The sequence below is a fragment of the Notolepis coatsorum genome (assembly GCF_963971535.1).
Source record: "Notolepis coatsorum genome assembly, chromosome: 5".
NCBI classification, from domain to species: Eukaryota; Metazoa; Chordata; class Actinopteri; order Aulopiformes; family Paralepididae; genus Notolepis; species Notolepis coatsorum.
The window spans coordinates 21344825-21363768 of record NC_140169.1 but is presented as its reverse complement, the minus strand read 5'-3'; positions in this window follow the sequence as shown (position 1 = coordinate 21363768).

Sequence of the window (18944 nt, the reverse complement as noted above, 5' to 3'; positions counted from 1 at the left end):
TTCATCGTCTCCGAGTGCCCCTGTGCAAAGAGAACGACCAGGGATTTCTCTTCCCAACCCGCCTCCTTAGCTAAGTAGTCTAGATGGAAATAGGGGTCCACACGCACCCCCCGGAACTTTTTATGCCACCTGATTTTTCTTAATCCTTAAAGTGTCTACTTTCAGAATCTGCCAGGTGCCAAGCTGAAATAATGTCCGAAAGGCTACATTTTTAACCCTTTATTGCACCTAACCCAAAACCCAAACATTAAAATTTGATGTAGCAAGAGACATAACCTTTGAAGTAAACAACATACAGAGACAAATGAATACATTTTTCCATACAATTCTGACCCTAGGAATTCAATGGAATGGTTATTTTTGACATTTGACAACATTTTGATTGTATTTCTGGACAAAAACAGCAAACAGATGCAAAAGATGTGTGTCTGACCAACTACTTTTTTATTTTTCAAACGCATAGTGAATATTTGTTGACAATCAGTTTTTTTTCAATCCTCCAAGTGTTTATTTTAAGATTATATTGGGTACCAAGCTGATGATGTTGGTGACCGAGGCTCTGCAATTGGTTGGACAGTTGGTTGCCGTTGGTTACCTGGTACCTGGTTACCTGCAGATGGCAGTCTCCCACTGCTTTCTTTGGGAACAATCTCAAGGATTTTCTTAGTAAGTATTATTAATTATTATTATTAACTATTATTAAGATATACCTAATAGTCATATACAAGTCATTCTTCAACAAAAGGTCTACAGAAATCACATCTGTAATCTTGACTAAGTAGTGTTGGTAGCTAGCTAAATTGGTAGCTAGCTAAGTTGGTAGCTAGCTGAGTTGATAGCTAGCTAATGTTTTTCAGCATTTTCAGGCTGATTACTTACTACCAGTGTTGGGACTAACGCGTTACAAAGTAACGCGTTACAGTAACGAAGTTACTTTTTGCCGTAAATAGTACTCTAACGCATTACTTTTTAAATTCAGTAACGCTACTTACGTTACTGAATGGTTTGTTAGTTCGTTACTGCGTTCTTTGTATGTAGATTCATAGCGAGCGTCCTTATTTCGCCTGCGTTTGTTTCGGTTACTGTAGAGAGCGTCTATTTCTTTCCGTAGCCTCATTTCTGGTTTGCTCATTTCTGATTGGCCACTGACTGACGTTCTCTGACGTTCTCTGACCAGACAGCGTCAGTCAGTGGCCACTGGCCAATCAGAAATGCGCAAACCAGAAATGAGGCTACGGAAAGAAATAGACGCTCTCTATAGTAAACAACAAGAGGACGCTCGCTATGAATCTACATAATAAGAACGCAGTAATAACGAACTAACAAACCATTTAGCAACTACTTGGAGAGATAATTAATATACAACATGGAAACGAGATAAAGAACATGTTTGAAGGGCTGCTGGAGTCAACTGGACTACTGGTGAGTGCAATGTGTTCACTGAAACTCAAGATCAACGGATTTTGACTGTACGAAATCTGCCAGGGAATCTCATAATACTAATCAAACAATATAAATATAGTCCTTTCATGCACAATTGATATCCTAACTATTCTAATGTTGCAATGCTTTGATTGATATCTTAAACAACGCTGCAAGATGGTTATGAATGAATGAATGAATGAATGAATGAATGAATGAATGAATGAATGAATGAATGAATGAATGAATGAATGAATGAATGAATGAATGAATGAATGAATGAATGAAAACTTTATTTAACAGATTGCAGAATGGGTACAATACAGTACGGCTCAATACATACAATTGTTAAGGGGATGCAGACCTGAGAAAGACGTTTGTCTTGTTTCCATCAGGGTCCCCCATTTTCAATTCATATAGACATTTATGACATACACAACATACATGACATTTATGGCATAGGGACATATAGGTATTTAGTACTGATACATTTGTGACATAAACGGTATTCAAATATACAGTACTGTTACCCCTAGATCCTGACAGAGTATATACATATGATGGGGAGGGGACTGTACATTAGGAGGGGGTGGGTGGGTGGGAGAGAAATATACATACGGCGGGGAGGGAATATATAATGAAACGCTCTAGCCAGGGGTTCTCAACCTTTCTGCTGCCAAGGCACCCCTGTGTTCAATAAAATATTCCAGGGCACCCCTACATACGATAAAGACTTTCCCAGTCCTGTCTTTTTTGCTACAATGATGATACAATGACTCTTTATTTGCCGTGCTGTCGTTGAGATGTTTTGTTGTTTGTTTGTCTTTGTTGCTTGTTGGTGAATCTGCAAATATGAATTGCCCCACGCGGGATCAATAAAGTTGTCTGAATCTGAATCTGATGACAAACGTTTTTTTTTTAAATACAGAAAAGGATCACTAAAGTGCTATCTGTTGCAGCTGCACTGTTCTCCATAAAAATAGCATATTTGGATAAGTTTGACAATTTCTCAAAAACAGAAAATCATGTATTTTTTTTAAATACAGAAAAGGATCACCAAGTTACCATTTCTCAAAAAATATAAATAAATACAGAAAATAAGCACTTGTTCACTCAGTGGACATTTCTAGCTCAATGCGAGGTCCGCTGCTGCTGGCTAATAATACGGTCAATACGTGGGGAGATCTTTGACAAGGCATGAACACGCATGTCATCATCAAGGCTCAACTTGGCCCTATATTTTGTTTTCAGAGCTGTCATGGATGAAAAGCCAGCTTCACACAGATATGTGGGGCTGAATGGTATCAACACCTTAACTGCAGCATCATGAGATACTTGGTACTCAGCACCACACTCTGAAACTAGCTCTCCAGGTGGTATCAGATGAGATTTCAATGAGTTCTTCCAAGAGTTTGGATGGAGATGTGTCAGGAAGCTTTGTCTCAATGTTGTCTGTAAAGTTTTTTTTTATCCAGAGTAACTTGGTGATCCTTTTCTGTGTTTTATTAAATAATGATTTTCAGATTTTTAGAAATGGTCAAACTTATCCAAATATGGTATTTTCATGGAAAACAGTGCAGCTGCAACAGATAGCACTTTAGGGATAATTTTCTGTAATCCAAAAAGAATTAGGATTCACTATAAAGTGCATGTTCACTATAAAGTGCCACGTTTTGATATATTGAGCTTTAAACTTTAAGTACATTTTTTGGAACACGCAACCTAAAACACCTTCCTCTCCCAAACCGTTCCTGCAATTGTTTTATGTTGCATGATGATCATGGATACATTTATTATGTATTGTATTTTTTATGTTTAAATATCAACATAATCTGTCTGTCCACCCTCAGTACATTTACTATCAATATAATATAGTAGTCTGACTTCATCATCTTTTCAAACGCACACACATAGAGGGAGAATGCCCCCCCCCCCCCTCCTTCCCAGTCATCCTTCCAAGTCCCCACCCTGCTGTTCTCTGTCGCTCTGAACAGGGCTTTAGCTTGTTGTTAGCTTATGGTAACGGGACATTAATTCCGGTCTTAAACACAACGTGGTCATAAAGGAATGGCAAGGATTGCAAAGCATGTTATATGCATTTGACCCGTTGCGGAATAAAACAGCAGGGATTTGTTTTGGGTCGCAAAAACACTACCCTTGCTGTGTTTCAATGTCCGCGTTCCAGATCCAGACGCTACTGCTGCTGCTGAGCTGAGAGACGCTACTGCTCACTGCTCAGCTGCATCCTATTGGCTGTGTGCTGGAGCGGATATGAGTCACGACACCACGGATTTTCAAAATAAGAGTATCATAATGACCTTAATGTTGCTATCTTTTGGAGCCTAGTTATTATAGCTGGAGCTGCGCGTGGGCATAAATGAGACCCGCTATATAGGATTTTCAAAATAAGACTGTTGTCATTCTATATTTTTAAAGAACATTGCCAGGCATCTCGCGGAACCCCTGACAGCTCTCCGCGGAACCCCTGTGTGCCGCGGAACCCCTGTTGAGAACCGCTGCTCTAGACCACATTGCTTAGCAGAGTTCGGTGATGTGAATGGAAACTGTCAAGTTGATCAACCGATTTTGAGTATATGGGGCATGGGACTTGAGCAATTTTTTTTTTATTTTTTTTTTAAATAACTAAATAGTTACTTTTCACAGTAACTCATTACTTTTGGGTGTAAGTAACTAGTACAGTAACGAAGTTACTTTGAAATGAAGTAACTAGTAAAGTAACTGAGTTACTATTTTTCAGTAACTAGCACAACACTGCTTACTACTAACAATAGGGAAAAGGAAAAAAATTTGTATTCTTGACTATAGTGTTGGTAGCTAGCTAAGTTGGTTGCTAGCTGAGTTGATAGCTAGCTAATGTTTTTCAGCATTGTCAGGCTGATTACTCACTACTAACAATAGGGAAAAGGAAAAAACATTGTATTCTTGACTATAGTGTTGGTAGCTAGCTAAGTTGGTAGCTAGCTAAGTTGATAGCTAGCTAATCTTTTTCAGCATTTTCAGGCTGATTACTCACTACTAACAATAGGGAAAAGGAAAAAACATTGTATTCTTGACTATAGTGTTGGTAGCTAGCTAAGTTGGTAGCTAGCTGAGTTGATAGCTAGCTAATGTTTTTCAGCATTTTCAGGCTGATTACTCACTACTAACAATAGGGAAAAGGAAAAAACATTGTATTCTTGACTATAGTGTTGGTAGCTAGCTAAGTTAGTAGCTAGATAATGTTTGTCTTTATTTTCAGTTTGATTACTCATACTAACCATAGGAAAACGGAAACATTGTATATTTCATCATTTGGTCCTCCTCAGAGTGTTGGTAGCTATCTAATGTTTCTAATTTCTTTATTCAGGCTCATTACTTCATAAACTGCTGACAATGGGGAAAAGGAAACATTGTAACACAGCTGAAGTGCCTCCAAAGAGGATTAGATCGATAACATGTATTTTACATGTCTCAACTTCTGAGTATGGTAATTTTATCACGCTCAGCAAATGCAAGGGAGGGGAAAGCGAGAAGCTATCGTATCTACACAGTGTTCGTGATATGAGACTCTGCGAAACAGCCACCTCACCATACCGCATGAATGATATTTGTGTCCAAATACCATTGACATTAGAAGGCTTGCCTTTGGATAAAACTGGCTATCATCAAAACTGCTACAAAACCTTCACAGGGAAATTGGATCGTTTACAAGTGTTAAAGGCTTCTACATCTGGTGAATCATCGTCATCGATAAAGGACTCCCTACGCCATCTCAAATGTCTCTCAAGTCAAACTGAAAGGGCTCTGTGTTCCTTCTTGTTCCCAGATCAGTGTATCTTCTGTGACAAAACAACAACCAAGTTCAAGGGGAAGACTGAAGAGCTAAAAAAGTTTCAGAGTTGGAAACACAAAGAACCAGCCTGGAAAGTTATTGAACCTAGGGCACAGGAATTGAAGAAAGAGGATCTTTATCGCAAGGTGCAGGGCAAGGACCTCTTTGCTATGGAAGCTCAGTATCATCCAATATGCAGAAATAACTTCAAAAATGAGTACCAAAACCATGAGCGTAGAAGGAAGAGAGGGAAAAAAGCAGCAGACAACATTGACAGCCCGCAGGCCCGGAAAATGGCAGCACATGACAAGTCGTATTGTGTAGTAAAGGATTACATTCTTAGGAATGTGGTTGAACACAAAGAAGTTGTCCAGCTAAGATCCATGTGCAACTTGTACAGGAAGACACTGGAAGGTGAAGGTTTTCCTAATCCTGAATACCGCAGTGAGAAATTGGCAAGACGTTTACAAGGAGACAAAGACATATCTCGTGAACTCACATTCTCAAAGGTACCACACCATGGTTGTCTTGAGTTGAACCTTATATACAGCTCAAGCATTACTGTAGATGAAGCAGTTAAACGTGCGTACAAACTTGGAACATCTGATCAGCTACAAGAAGCAGCACTCACCCTCAATTCTCACATTAAAAAGGCATTCAAAAAGTCAAAGGAGCTACCATGGCCCCCAACTGCACAGGAGCTGGATGCTGTGAAAATGGATGAACTGCTCCCAGAGCATCTTGTGCAATTTCTGAGCTCAGTGGTGACTGGGACACTTGATGAAGAAAAGTGTGAGAAGACGCAGAGGCTGGTCTATTCGATTACACAAGATGTGTGTCGAGCAGCAACTAACAGCAAGTGGAAACTCCCAAAGCACATCCTCCTGTGTGCCACACTTCGGCACCTCTATCGAAGCAAACAGGTGAGTGATCAGCTAACGTATATTGCTTATGAGGTCCTATATTGTCATTGCTCAACTATGCTTCATACAGGTATTTGATATTGATAAAAAAAAATACATTTGTTTATCTTTACAGCTTTACACAGCTTTACACTCAGAGACATATGACTTCAGTATGGAACTTGAGACAGCCATGGCCAAGGCTTTTGATGAGATGTCCACCAACCTGACCCCTGAAATCATCACTGGCGAGGGAAACACTGTTTTTCACAGCGAGTGGGACAACCTGAACAGAATCACCACCAACGTTCATGGTTCAAATGTGGTAAACAGCGCCGGGGGAATCATGATTCAAGAAGTGAAGGAGAGCCATGTGAGCACCAAGAAAAGGACCCTTCCTCTCTATAACAGGTCATCCAAGATGAGAAGCCTTAAGATCACGCCTCCCGAGACGCTGCCAGAGCTGGCATTCAAAAGAGTTGGCCCCAAATTCCCCAAGAATGCCAACTTTACCTCAATGTTGCAGTACAACACCCACCTCCTCAGCAGATGGTTGAGCAGCCAGGGCAAGCAGCAAGTGCCTGGATTTGGTGGTTTTATTTCAAGCACAGGGAAAGTGCCTCCTAGTAAATCTACCATCGACTTTTACACCCCCATCAACCAGCCCATTACAGACAACGCAGTAGTGTATGAGCTACTCAAGAGATCTGAGGCAGCAACTGAGGAGGTTGGACAGCCATACACCATCAACACGTTTGACCTGGGAGTCATCATGAAAGCCTGTCCTATAGTATGGAAGTACGAGGAGGAATTCAGTAAGCATGTGCATGGGCTGGGAGAAGACAGGAGAAGAGGAGGTGTTGGAACCGGTCTGGGCAATTGGACCCATCCTCCCTCCTTCTCTTGTTGAGGTACTGGCTCAGAGAGCAGAGTCAGAAGAGCATGCAGCTCTTGACAAGGTGACCGATTACACCAACAATAACTTGTCTGTGGGTGAAATGGATGGAGAGTACGAGCATGAGGATGAAGAGCTAGAGATGGAAGAAATTGAATTAGAACATCTCTTCAGTGACGATGAGGATGATGAGTAGTTTAGGTCAGCAAGTTGGTAGTGACATGAAAAAGTAAATGTATTCATTGTTCAAGTTGTAATTATATCACACTTACATAATCTTTCATGTTTGATTTTGGTGCAATAAAGAGTTAAAAATAAACCCAACAAGATTTTATTTAATCATTTCATTTCATTTAAAGGATTAGAGAAAAACTGATTGTGAACATATATTCACCCTATGTGTTGAAAAGGTAGTTGGTCATACACACATTTTTGGCAATTTCTTGCTGTTTTTGTCCAGAAATATGCTATAAAGGGTTAAAACTAGCCTTTGGGACATTATTTCAGCTTGGTACCCAATATAATCTTAAAATAAACACTTGGAGGATTGATAAAAAACTGATTGTCAACAAATATTCACTCTATGCGTTTGAAAAATAAAAAAGTAGTTGGTCAGACACACATATTTTGCATTTTTTTGCTGTTTTTGTCCAGAAATACAGTCAAAATGTTGTCAAATGTCAAAAATAACCATTCCATTGAATTCCTAGGGTCAGAATTGTATGGAAAAATGTATTCATTTGTCTCTGTATGTTGTTTACTTCAAAGATTATGCCTCTTTGTGAGGATTGGTTCTTTCCCCGCCACACGCTTCTTGGGGTGCTGTGATGATTGGTCCGTTGCCTAACGCACACTTCTAGGTTAAGTATCAATTACCATCACGCACCTGATGTGTGTGCTAATCAGCGCCCCAGAGGGCTTTATATACCTGGACCTTCTTTCTATCGAGGTCGGGTCGTTCTGGAATACAACTGCATTTGCCTGCTTTTTCCCCGTTGCTGTTCCTGGTCTACTTTCTCTCCAGGACCTTTCTGTGGAGAACCGCTGTTGAGAACCTTGTTCCCCGTTTGGAGCTGCGCCTTGTTTTGCCCGCTTTACGCGTTGCGCTTGGGTGAGTGGAACCAAACCCCTCTGGATTATTCTGATTGTGTGTATTGAAGAAACACTGAAGACTGTCACTATCGTTTGATTCTGGATTATTCTGATTGTGTGTATTGAAGAAACACTGAAGACTGTCACTATCAATTGGTTCTGGATTATTCTGATTGTGTGTATAGAAGAAACACTGAACACTGAAGTTCTGGATTATTCTAAATTGTGTGTTGTGGGGAACACTGAAGACCGTCACTGTCAATTGGTTCTGGACCCAGCTAGGGAGGAGGGAACCACACTGCCTCTGTGTTTCGTTGGACTGTTTCTGATATCTCTCTCTCTCTCTCCGTTTTCCCCCTTGAGCGAAGGCTGGGAGTATTCTGCAGAGCCGCTACAACGTCACATGCCAATTCCCCACCACTATCACCAGGAGGATTCTGCAGAGCGGCAGATGACTCTGCCGAAGGCAGTCCCCCTATTTGTTTGATTATTTGTACTTATCCTTCTTTTGACTCTGTAAATAAATACGCCCTAGCATTTGGCTAACTCTGAACTTCCTGTCTGTGCCGTTGCGGTTGAGGTCGGTTACAAACCATAACATTACGACCCGACCATGACGACCTCAGCCGACACAGACAGGGTCAGGGCAGCGTTGGCGGTCCAGATCGAGTTGGTCAACGACCACACCCAACAGTTGGGTGCGGCTGCGGCTGCTTTACAGGACCTCCGGGCCGAGGTCCAGCTTATTCTGGATGCCATTGACACTCTGGCTACCCAGCAGACTACCCAAGGGTATCAGCAGACTAATATTCTCCACCAATTACAAGCGCTGAGTGAAGCCGTTAACACCTTGCTTGTAACCCCACCTACTTCAGGAGCCTTGGCCGGAGCATCACCCGCAGCCGTGGCAGGCCCCGCGCCTCCCGATCCCGCACCTCGGGAGCCCCGTCTCTCCGAACCACGGTTGTTCAATGGTAACTTCGAGGATTGTGCCACATTCATCATGCAATGTGAGTTGGTTTTTCGTCATCAACCCAGCCGATTCACTTCAAGGGGAGCCTGAGTAGCCTACATGACTAACCTGCTCACGGCCAAGCAGCACAGTGGGTTACTGCCTCCTGGGCAATGGGGGCTGATTTCTGTTTTTCCTACCCAGACTTCGTGGCAGAGCTCCGCAGGGTTTTCCACCACCCAGCCCGTGGCCAGGACCCAGGAGCTCGGTTGGGCACCTTCCGGCAGGACAGTGGCAGTGTCAGAGACTACGCGCTGGAGTTCAGACTGGCCGCAACGGAGAGCGGTTGGAACGATCAAGCGCTTCGTCTCACCTTCCTGAGGGGGCTCAACGACGCAGTAAGGGACCAGCTCGCGACCCAAGAGGAGCCCGATTCTCTCGAGGGCCTGATCAGCCTCGCTATCCGCATCGACGGACGCCTCCGGGAGAGAAGGCGTGAGCGAGCACGACTGGGACCCCCAGACGTACCCCCCGAGTACCACGACCTCGAGGAGATTTTCAGTGAGTCCCGGGCTCAGGTCCTTCCGCCTCACCGGCCTTACGACTGTGCCATCGACCTCCGCTCAGGGGCTTCCCTTCCCGACAGCCGCCTCTACAGTGCTGACCGTCCTGCCCCCTCCGTGACTGGTGGGGTTTTTCCCTCCCGAGCTGTGACCGAGGAGGAACCCATGCAGCTGGGACGCACCCGCCTTAGCCCGGCCGAACGGGAGTCCAGGCTCAGGTCCGGCCTTTGCCTCTACTGCGGCCGGGATGGACACCGTGTCTCCAATTGCCCTACCCGGCCAAGAAGACCAGGCTCGCCGGGACCCCGGGAGATCCTGGTGAGCCGTTTTTCCTGTTCCCCCACCCGTGCACCACCTAACCGTCTGACGAACGTCACCCTAGCCTGGGCGGACCAGCGGGCGACGGTGGGTGCACTCATTGACTCTGGTGCTGATGGGAGTTTCCTGGACGTTGAGTTTGCCACCCGGGCCAACATTCCACTTGAGGACCTCGAGAGGCCCTTGGAGGTCTTCGCGCTGGATCATCGCTGCCTGGCTGATATCACTCAACGCACCTGTCCAGTCCTTCTCACCATTGCTGGTAACCACGTTGAGAGACTCCAGTTTTTCATCACCAGCTCTCCTCTTGTCCCTGTAGTCCTGGGCAGGCCTTGGCTCGCGCTGCATGAGCCCCACATCGCCTGGTCCTCCGGCACCATCAGGGGGTGAAGCCCCTCCAGTCATGCCCAGTGTCTTCAGGCGGCGTCCAGTCCTTCGCCCCGGGGTTCCCCTGGTGTCCCTGTCTCTAGCCCCCTCTCCGGGCCTCTGTCTCCGTCTCCGGCCTCCCTCGCCGGTTCCCTGTCCCTTTCTCCGGCCCCCCTCACCGGGTCCCTGTCCCCGTCTCCAGCCTCCCTCACCGGTCCTCTGTCCCCGTCTCCGTTCCCCCTCTCCGGGCCTCTGTCTCTGTCCCCCTCTCCAGTGCCCCTGATCGCCGGCTTCCTTCGGTCCCATCCGGGCAGGCCGGGGCCGAGTGGGTCGCCGGGTGGCTCCTGTGGAGGGGGGGGTACTGTGAGGATTGGTTCTTTCCCCGCCACACGCTTCTTGGGGTGCTGTGATGATTGGTCCGTTGCCTAACGCACACTTCTAGGTTAAGTATCAATTACCATCACGCACCTGATGTGTGTGCTAATCAGCGCCCCAGAGGGCTTTATATACCTGGACCTTCTTTCTATCGAGGTCGGGTCGTTCTGGAATACAACTGCATTTGCCTGCTTTTTCCCCGTTGCTGTTCCTGGTCTACTTTCTCTCCAGGACCTTTCTGTGGAGAACCGCTGTTGAGAACCTTGTTCCCCGTTTGGAGCTGCGCCTAGTTTTGCCCGCTTTACGCGTTGCGCTTGGGTGAGTGGAACCAAACCCCTCTGGATTATTCTGATTGTGTGTATTGAAGAAACACTGAAGACTGTCACTATCGTTTGGTTCTGGATTATTCTGATTGTGTGTATTGAAGAAACAATGAAGACTGTCACTATCAATTGGTTCTGGATTATTCTGATTGTGTGTATAGAAGAAACACTGAAGACTGTCACTACCAATTGGTTCTGGATTATTCTAAATTGTCTGTTGTGGGGAACACTGAAGACCGTCACTGTCAATTGGTTCTGGACCCAGCTAGGGAGGAGGGAACCACACTGCCTCTGTGTTTTGTTGGACTGTTTCTGATATCTCTCTCTCTCTCTCCGTTTTCCACCTTGAGCGAAGGCTGGGAGTATTCTGCAGAGCCGCTACAACGTCACATGCCAATTCCCCACCACTATCACCAGGAGGATTCTGCAGAGCGGCAGATGACTCTGCCGAAGGCAGTCTCCCTATTTGTTTGATTATTTGTATTTATCCTTCTTTTGACTCTGTAAATAAATACGCCCTAGCATTTGGCTAACTCTGAACTTCCTGTCTGTGCCGTTGCGTTTGAGGTCGGTTACAAACCATAACACTCTTGCTACATCAAATTTTAATGTTTGGCTTTTGGGTTAGGTGCAATAAAGGGTTAAAAATGGAGCCTTTCGGACATTATTTCAGCTTGGCACCTGGCAGATTCTGAAAGTAGACACTTTAAGGATTAAGAAAAATCAGATGGCATAAAAAGTTCCGGGGGGTGCGCATGGACCCTTATTTCCATCTAGACTAAAGCCATTACAATTTAATTTGTGTTTTGGTTTCATTGTGTCAATGTTCCAAATAAGATGTTTGATTTTGTTTGATGATTTGATTGATTGTAATATTTATTTTGGAAGCAGTGCTGGTCTGAGACTGGTTTGTGTTGGTGATTGGTTGATTCATAAGTCTTAGCGCCAGTTGACTGAGGACACTACTTTCTGGGTTTAGCTCTTGGCTTGATTGGCTTGATCGATATTTTTTGGAATATTAATTATTAGTGGAAATCTGCCTAATTCTTCCCTACATGCATGGGTTTTTCTTTGGCCATTCAAAATGTTTCTACAGAATTCTGCATGTAGGGCTTCTGCTGGATGTTTCTCCTATGTAGTGTACCTATGTTTTTTTTTTAAGATATATTTTTTGCAGCATTTTTCAGCTTTATTGCAGATAGCACAGTCCGAGAAAATCGGAGAAGAGATGGGGCCGGATTCGAACCCAGGGACAATAGACCTATCGCTAAGCCACAGCCCCTTTGAAAAGTCGGACAAACAAAGTCGACTGTGAATGACTGTTGACGATGGCCACAGGTAGCCCCTTTCCTGACTGTGATGCAAGCCTTGCTTCACAGTCACAAAGGAGTTATGCCGCGGGAGATTTACCACAGCAGGTAATAGACCTGTTTTTTAAAGATAACACAAATATTTCATCTAGAAGCAGACAGAGAGGGTTACAATATGCAGTGGAAAAGTACGTTCATGAGATACACATTTACCTTAGACCTCCATGGTGATGCAAGCATTAGCTATATATAACGTTAGCTAGCTACTCTCAAGCATTACTTACAGTTGACTTGATTGAAGATTACAAGAACTATGACGATAATCCATGATTACTACTATTGCTGATACATTTTAGTGGAGAGGGGAACTAGTAGCAGCTAGTACGAGCAGTGTTCTCAAACAGTAGCCTATTAGGCTATTTCTTTTCTCCCCTTCTCATTTCTGTTGAAACCATAGGGCACCAGGGTACTGTGCACACATCATTGGGCTCATGTACAGTTTAGACATTTCTCGTGCATAAAATGAAGACACTGCCTCCTGTACAAGTCGGCCACAGCAGTGGCATAAACCCAGAGGGAAGAAGGTAGCAGGCCAGCCTATAACCTCTGCAGTGGTGGCAAAAGTGATCCCCACCTACACTCCTAACAGGTAGTTTTAAAGCACAATAAAAACACAGATACATTTGGTAATAAAGGCAAAATGGTGCTCATTCACAGTTTATTGGGGGAAAAAAATTGCACCATCATGCAGTTTGATGTGAAAGAATAATAGCCTAGGCACAACATCCGATAAATTTCTACAGTGAATAGTTAATACTATGCATAACACAGTTAACCGTAACATGTATCTTTCTGCCTTTAGGAAAGAGTCAGGAATCAGTGGGGAAATATATAAGACACAGAGGAATGAGAGGCACACCTATAAGCTACATCGTTAACCAGACCCCTATAGGTAGGAGTAGGTGGAAAGGACTACCCCATTGGTTGTGGTTTGAGCTATCAGGTAATGGTATTCTTGGCTGGAAGTTAGACAGCATGCTCACAACATACCAGATCTGGTTTATGTTTGTCAACCTTATGTTAGGGATCCTCTCTGACACCATTTTTAATTTCTTTATCTTTGATATAGCATGTTCAACATGTATCCTGTGTGCAGCCACTTTTTTTTGTCAGGCAGACATCTGTAGAGGGCATCTGCCTTTTTCCTCTGACGAAGGGTGGGATGTTTATTTCAAGTCAAATTTCTTGTAGGTCATTTTCAATTAAAAATCCTTTATCTACCATAAGCCCATCCCCTTCCTGCAGATAGCCATGTTTAAGCAGATATTTCATTAGCTTAATAAAGTTGCTCTGCCTAACTATTTCTTTATCAGACATAGATCCAGTGAAAAGAGTTGAACAAAATATTACAGAACCTTGTGGATCACATGCTATGAGGGATTTCAATGTGTTTGCAGACTTGTAGGTTGAGTAGCTTTGGAAGTTGGGGTTTGAATGTTTAACTCTGTACAGTCTAATATTGCCATCGTTGTAGGAAATTCCTCTCTTGTGCCATTATTATGTCTCTATGAGGCCATGCGGGTAGTTCCCCTAGAACTGTGAACATGTAGTCCACCCATGCGTTGAACAAAGTACCAACACTACGTTCATCAATCATAAATCTAAATGCCAAATCTTTTAAATCATGATTTTGTCTCAGTTTCATAAGAACAAGCAAGAGCTGCACACGCAGGGGCATTGTGTTAATTTGCCAATCACTTCTGCTATATGTCAATGGGAATGAAGTTTGCTGTGCTGTTTCACTGCTAGGTATACTAAACACAGTAAATAGATTGTTGAATTGATCATAAGTGAATCCAGTGGCATATTTGAAATAGGCTGGTACACGGCTGTGCTGCAAGACCTCTGGTGTTAATCTATTTGGTACTTGATTATTTCTCAGAACAGTATTTATACTCGTCAGTGTTCGATTTGTGCTTGTTGATTTCTCAATCTTTCATCTCGCTCCTCTTGTCCACCTTCCATTGGGGGAGCCTGCTCCACAGGCTGGCGCTCCTCATCTGGAGGCTCCTCCACACCCTGACCTTCTTAGAGAAGAGAGAGGAGTAAGAGGGGAGGAGAGAGGGGTGATGGATAAGGGGAGAGGGATGAGGGGGAGAGGTGAATGAGGAGAAAGGGATGAGGGGGAGAGGTGAATGAGGGGAGAAAGAAATGAGAGGAGAGAGGGATAAGAGGAGACAAATTACTCCTTGATGTTTCAAATTTTTTCTCTCGCTGCAGCTCCCACTGTTGTAGCTCCCACAGACCAACCCAGCAACATCCCTGCCTGTATCCTCTTCCTGTACCAAGACCAATAATATGTGATAAAGGTCAAAGAGGCTTGCTTGAGGTGAAATGTCCCTTCTGGCTTCAGTTCATTGTTTAGTCCATCCTTTTGGTCCCGTCCAGTCTGGTCGAAGATGCCACTGACACAGAGAGAATCGTGGCTATATAGAGACCCAAATGTTCTAGAAGATTCGGTTATGACATCATACAGTGACATCACGAATGTTCCAGAACGTTCTATCATGATGTCATACTGTGGTTCAAAAATCTTCTATGTTCTAGAAAGTCTATTATGACATCACCACAACGCTCTAGAAGGTTTTAGGTTCCAGAATGCCCTATTATGACAAATACGACGGTTCAATGACTTTATCTAAATCCGATCAATATTAAACATTCATGTAATACAATAACCGAAATATATATAGCTTTGGCTCATACACAGATAAATCATAACATTCCCATAAATCATATCCTTCTATTTGAAATAATAATAATAATAATAATAATAATAATAATAATAATAATAATAATAATAATAATAATAATAATAATAATAATAATAATAATAATAATAATAATAATAATAATAATAATAATAATAATAATAATAATAATAATAATAATAATAATAATAATAATAATAATAATAATAATAATAATAATAATAATAATAATAACCAAAACACTCATATGGCCTTTACACCAGCCCCTAATTGTGTCTACAAAATTACTAAACAAATAACCTGGTCAGGTGAGTGATCATTATAGCTGGCCATTCCCTGTCACAAAATAACAAAATCTTCAAGTCGATCCACAATCCACTTCACTCCAGAGTTTGCCATGGTGGTGTCTTCTCTTTCTTATATGATACACCCACCAACTACTAAAAACCAAGGAGCCCAACCAAACTCGGTGCCAGAGGTCACTAGTACATGGCCCACCGTAGGAGGGCGGTCTTTACCACCGCCTCATGCAGCTTCTTCTTCACGAAGATCTCAAGCTCTGCTTCTTTTATATTCCCCACAGTGAGGTTGGTCTTCCCCAGGCTTGCCTTGAAGATCTCCATCTGTGTCGGTACCCCAGACTGTGTAAGCGAAGCATTCATCTTCTGTCTCTTGCGGTACAGCGTCCGCAGAGTGCTTCTAAGCTCCAGAATCCAACCGACTGCCTTCTGGAGACGGTTCCAATTGGAGTAATATTCCAGGAACTGCTGAACTGTGTCGAACTGCTCTTCAGCCGCAGTAGCGCTGGCCACGGCGTTCTTTACTTCTGGGTCCTCCGTGGTTAGGTCCCCATGGGGTTCTTCGGGCTTGGTGGGGAATTCCGGCCCCTGTATCCAAGTATCATTGCGCAGGAATGATTCCACATTGAGTCCTCTCAACGCGTGGTCAGCGTCAGGCTTTGTTGCAGTATCTACGTACCGCCACTGTCCCACTTCTGACAGCTTCAAGATGGTCTCCCCTCGATTCGCCCTGAAGGCGCGAAACCTACTGGTTCTGTTTGTCATGTATTTGAGCACAGTGGTGCTGTCGTACCAGAACACAGATTTGTTTAGTTGGAGCTCCAGCTCATAGCAGAGGCAGCCACAGCCATAAAATATTTCTATGTGCGTAAAGACGGAGAAGACATGCACATCTCAGAGAGGCACAACTGTTATTACCAAATTCAAGGGCAACTACTACTTAGCGGACTCAACTTCTGTGACTTTGTACTTTTTACAAGAAGAAATATATATATTGAGAGAGTTCACAGAGATATTCAGTTCATCAATGACATGATTGTAAAGCTGCACACATTCCATGATGCTCACTTTAGTCCAAAAACATAAATCAGACCTCTTTCATTGTCACTCATGTCCTGTCTTGGGTTGACCTGTGTCGTCTCTGTGAGGGCAGTAACATCTCCAGCACACCTTATTCTGTGAAAAAAACACAAAAAGCTGAGTATTAGCTAAGCATAGACAGATAATAATAATAGTTCATTTATGGAGCATCTTTCATACATAAAATGCAGCTCAAAGTGGATTTTATTGACAACAAACATAACAACATTGACAGATCAACATTTGTATTTGCCTTGTCAGGGATAAAACGAAAAGTCCAGGGCCCTCATTCATCAACGTGTCTTACGCACAGATATGTGCTTAACCTGTGCGTACGACCATTTCTAAGCAAAGAGTGGGATTCATCAATTTCAACTTGAACTTGACTTCGTGCTTATGTGTACGCACAGCTCGGAGCACACTTAGCTGACGCCCAGTGGTAGAATATCGTTACTACGGCATAAGCGCTCCTCAGTTCTGCATTAGTTTCAAGGCGGAAATAAGCTTCCGTGCATTAGTGTTCAACTTCTGTATGACCCGTAATTCATTATAGTTCATTATAAAATAGCGACAGTAGTGTAATTATAACGGGCTCACACGCGAACAAGAGGTTGGCCTGCTTGTTTGGCACGGGGGGGCAGACGCAAAACACCAACCTCCAAACGCGATTAAATATTGTTTCAAATAAAAAGCGAAGTATTTTGTGTGTCATGTTTCCAAATAAGATTGGTCACGAAATGCTTTCTACTTCAATTTGTTGGTTAGAATAGATGACCTCCGTTGAAACTTCACTGAGACTAACAGTCTATTTGTGAGCTCCCGCTCAGATGTGATAATAATAATAATAACAATAATAATAATAGCTTCACCCAAGGTCGCTTTACATAGATAGGGGGGGGGGATAACAAAGTAACAGACATAGTGGACAGACACACAACATATAAATATGATGATGGAATTCATTCAAGATCCTCTCCACCCTCGGGTCTTTGCCACCGGCACGGTCCATCGTGATATTGGAGATGGATCGAGCAATAGACTGTTACTGTAGCTGTCAAAGCTCCATCACAAATGCAGTTATGTGAATAGAAAGGGATTCCACTAAGTCAATGTTGCGATGCGCATTTGCCTGATACATGTTGTTGCTGCATGCCGGGAGGAAGGCGATGCTGAATGTTTTCAATTCATTAAATAAAACGGATACTTTTTGCAAGGGTTTACTGACTGTCATACAAATAATCAACCAACTACATACTGTAACTTTTCAGTGCACGTTCTTATTTACATTGTGACAACAGCCTTGTGAGTTCCCGCAGTGACCCGCACACAGACATGATGGAATTCAAGTTCAAGTTTGTATTGATCATATATAGGCAGGCTACACATGGCGTATAGGCTACATCATTGGCAGTGAGATTCATTGTTCTTGTATATGCTCTCGTATTATTGTTTATATAGGCTACCCAATACTGACATCAAAATAGATTGTATGACTCTAGAAATCATATGCAGCAGGTAGAAAATTGATGGAAAATCCGTCGCGATTTGGAATAAAATTGAGAACTTTAATCCCTGGGTATTAATCAAACAAAACGAAAAAAGGCAGTCATATTCCAGCACGGCCTTTATTAGTGTTTGCGCTGCCCAGGCAGCAATGGTTAATAAATATCATATCCGACATCACCGTACGTGTACACCAGGGTTTCCGTTAGAAAAAATTGTTGCTGGCCTCAGTGTCCGGTAGATTTCAATCTACCGGTCAAATGAGAGAAATTCCGGTCAGAGTTTATTGAGCTTAAAAACAATTGATAGGCAAAAGAATGACAACAAAACAAAAGAATGACATCATCAAGGCATGTAGATTTATAATATTTTTACTTAAAACTAGGCTACTTTTGCGTATACAATCATTATCCAAATAAAATAAGTCCCGAGACTCCGTGCTGCTGCCGACTTTAAATCAAATAGGTGTCTGTGGGCAGTCGCCCGACATTAATAAACAGCAGTCTGTTATAATCACATTTTTATGAGCTAACGAATTCCGTTATATTGGACATTTGTATTAATTATATCAAGCGAAGAACTGAGACATTTGGCAGAGAGAGACGGCAACATTATCGTGGGTTTGCGTGACGACTCTCTCTCTCTCCACCTCCCAATGACTTATTTGCGAGAGTATGTCGATGCAGAGCAGCAGATTCAGCTGTTTTTTGGCTCTATCTGGGGACCGCTCAGCAGCGCCCCCCACCCAACAGATGAATTGCCAATGGCTGAATTGGAGTACTGCACTGTGCCGCTGCTGCTCCGGCTCTGCAGCTGCACATGCATTCGCAAACTCAGCACTAAGCTCTCGCTGACAACGTCGTTGTCATTATTAGATGCAACGATGAAACAAATGTAATGATTGTTTCGTTCATCGCATAGGCTATTTAATTTTAGCCTAT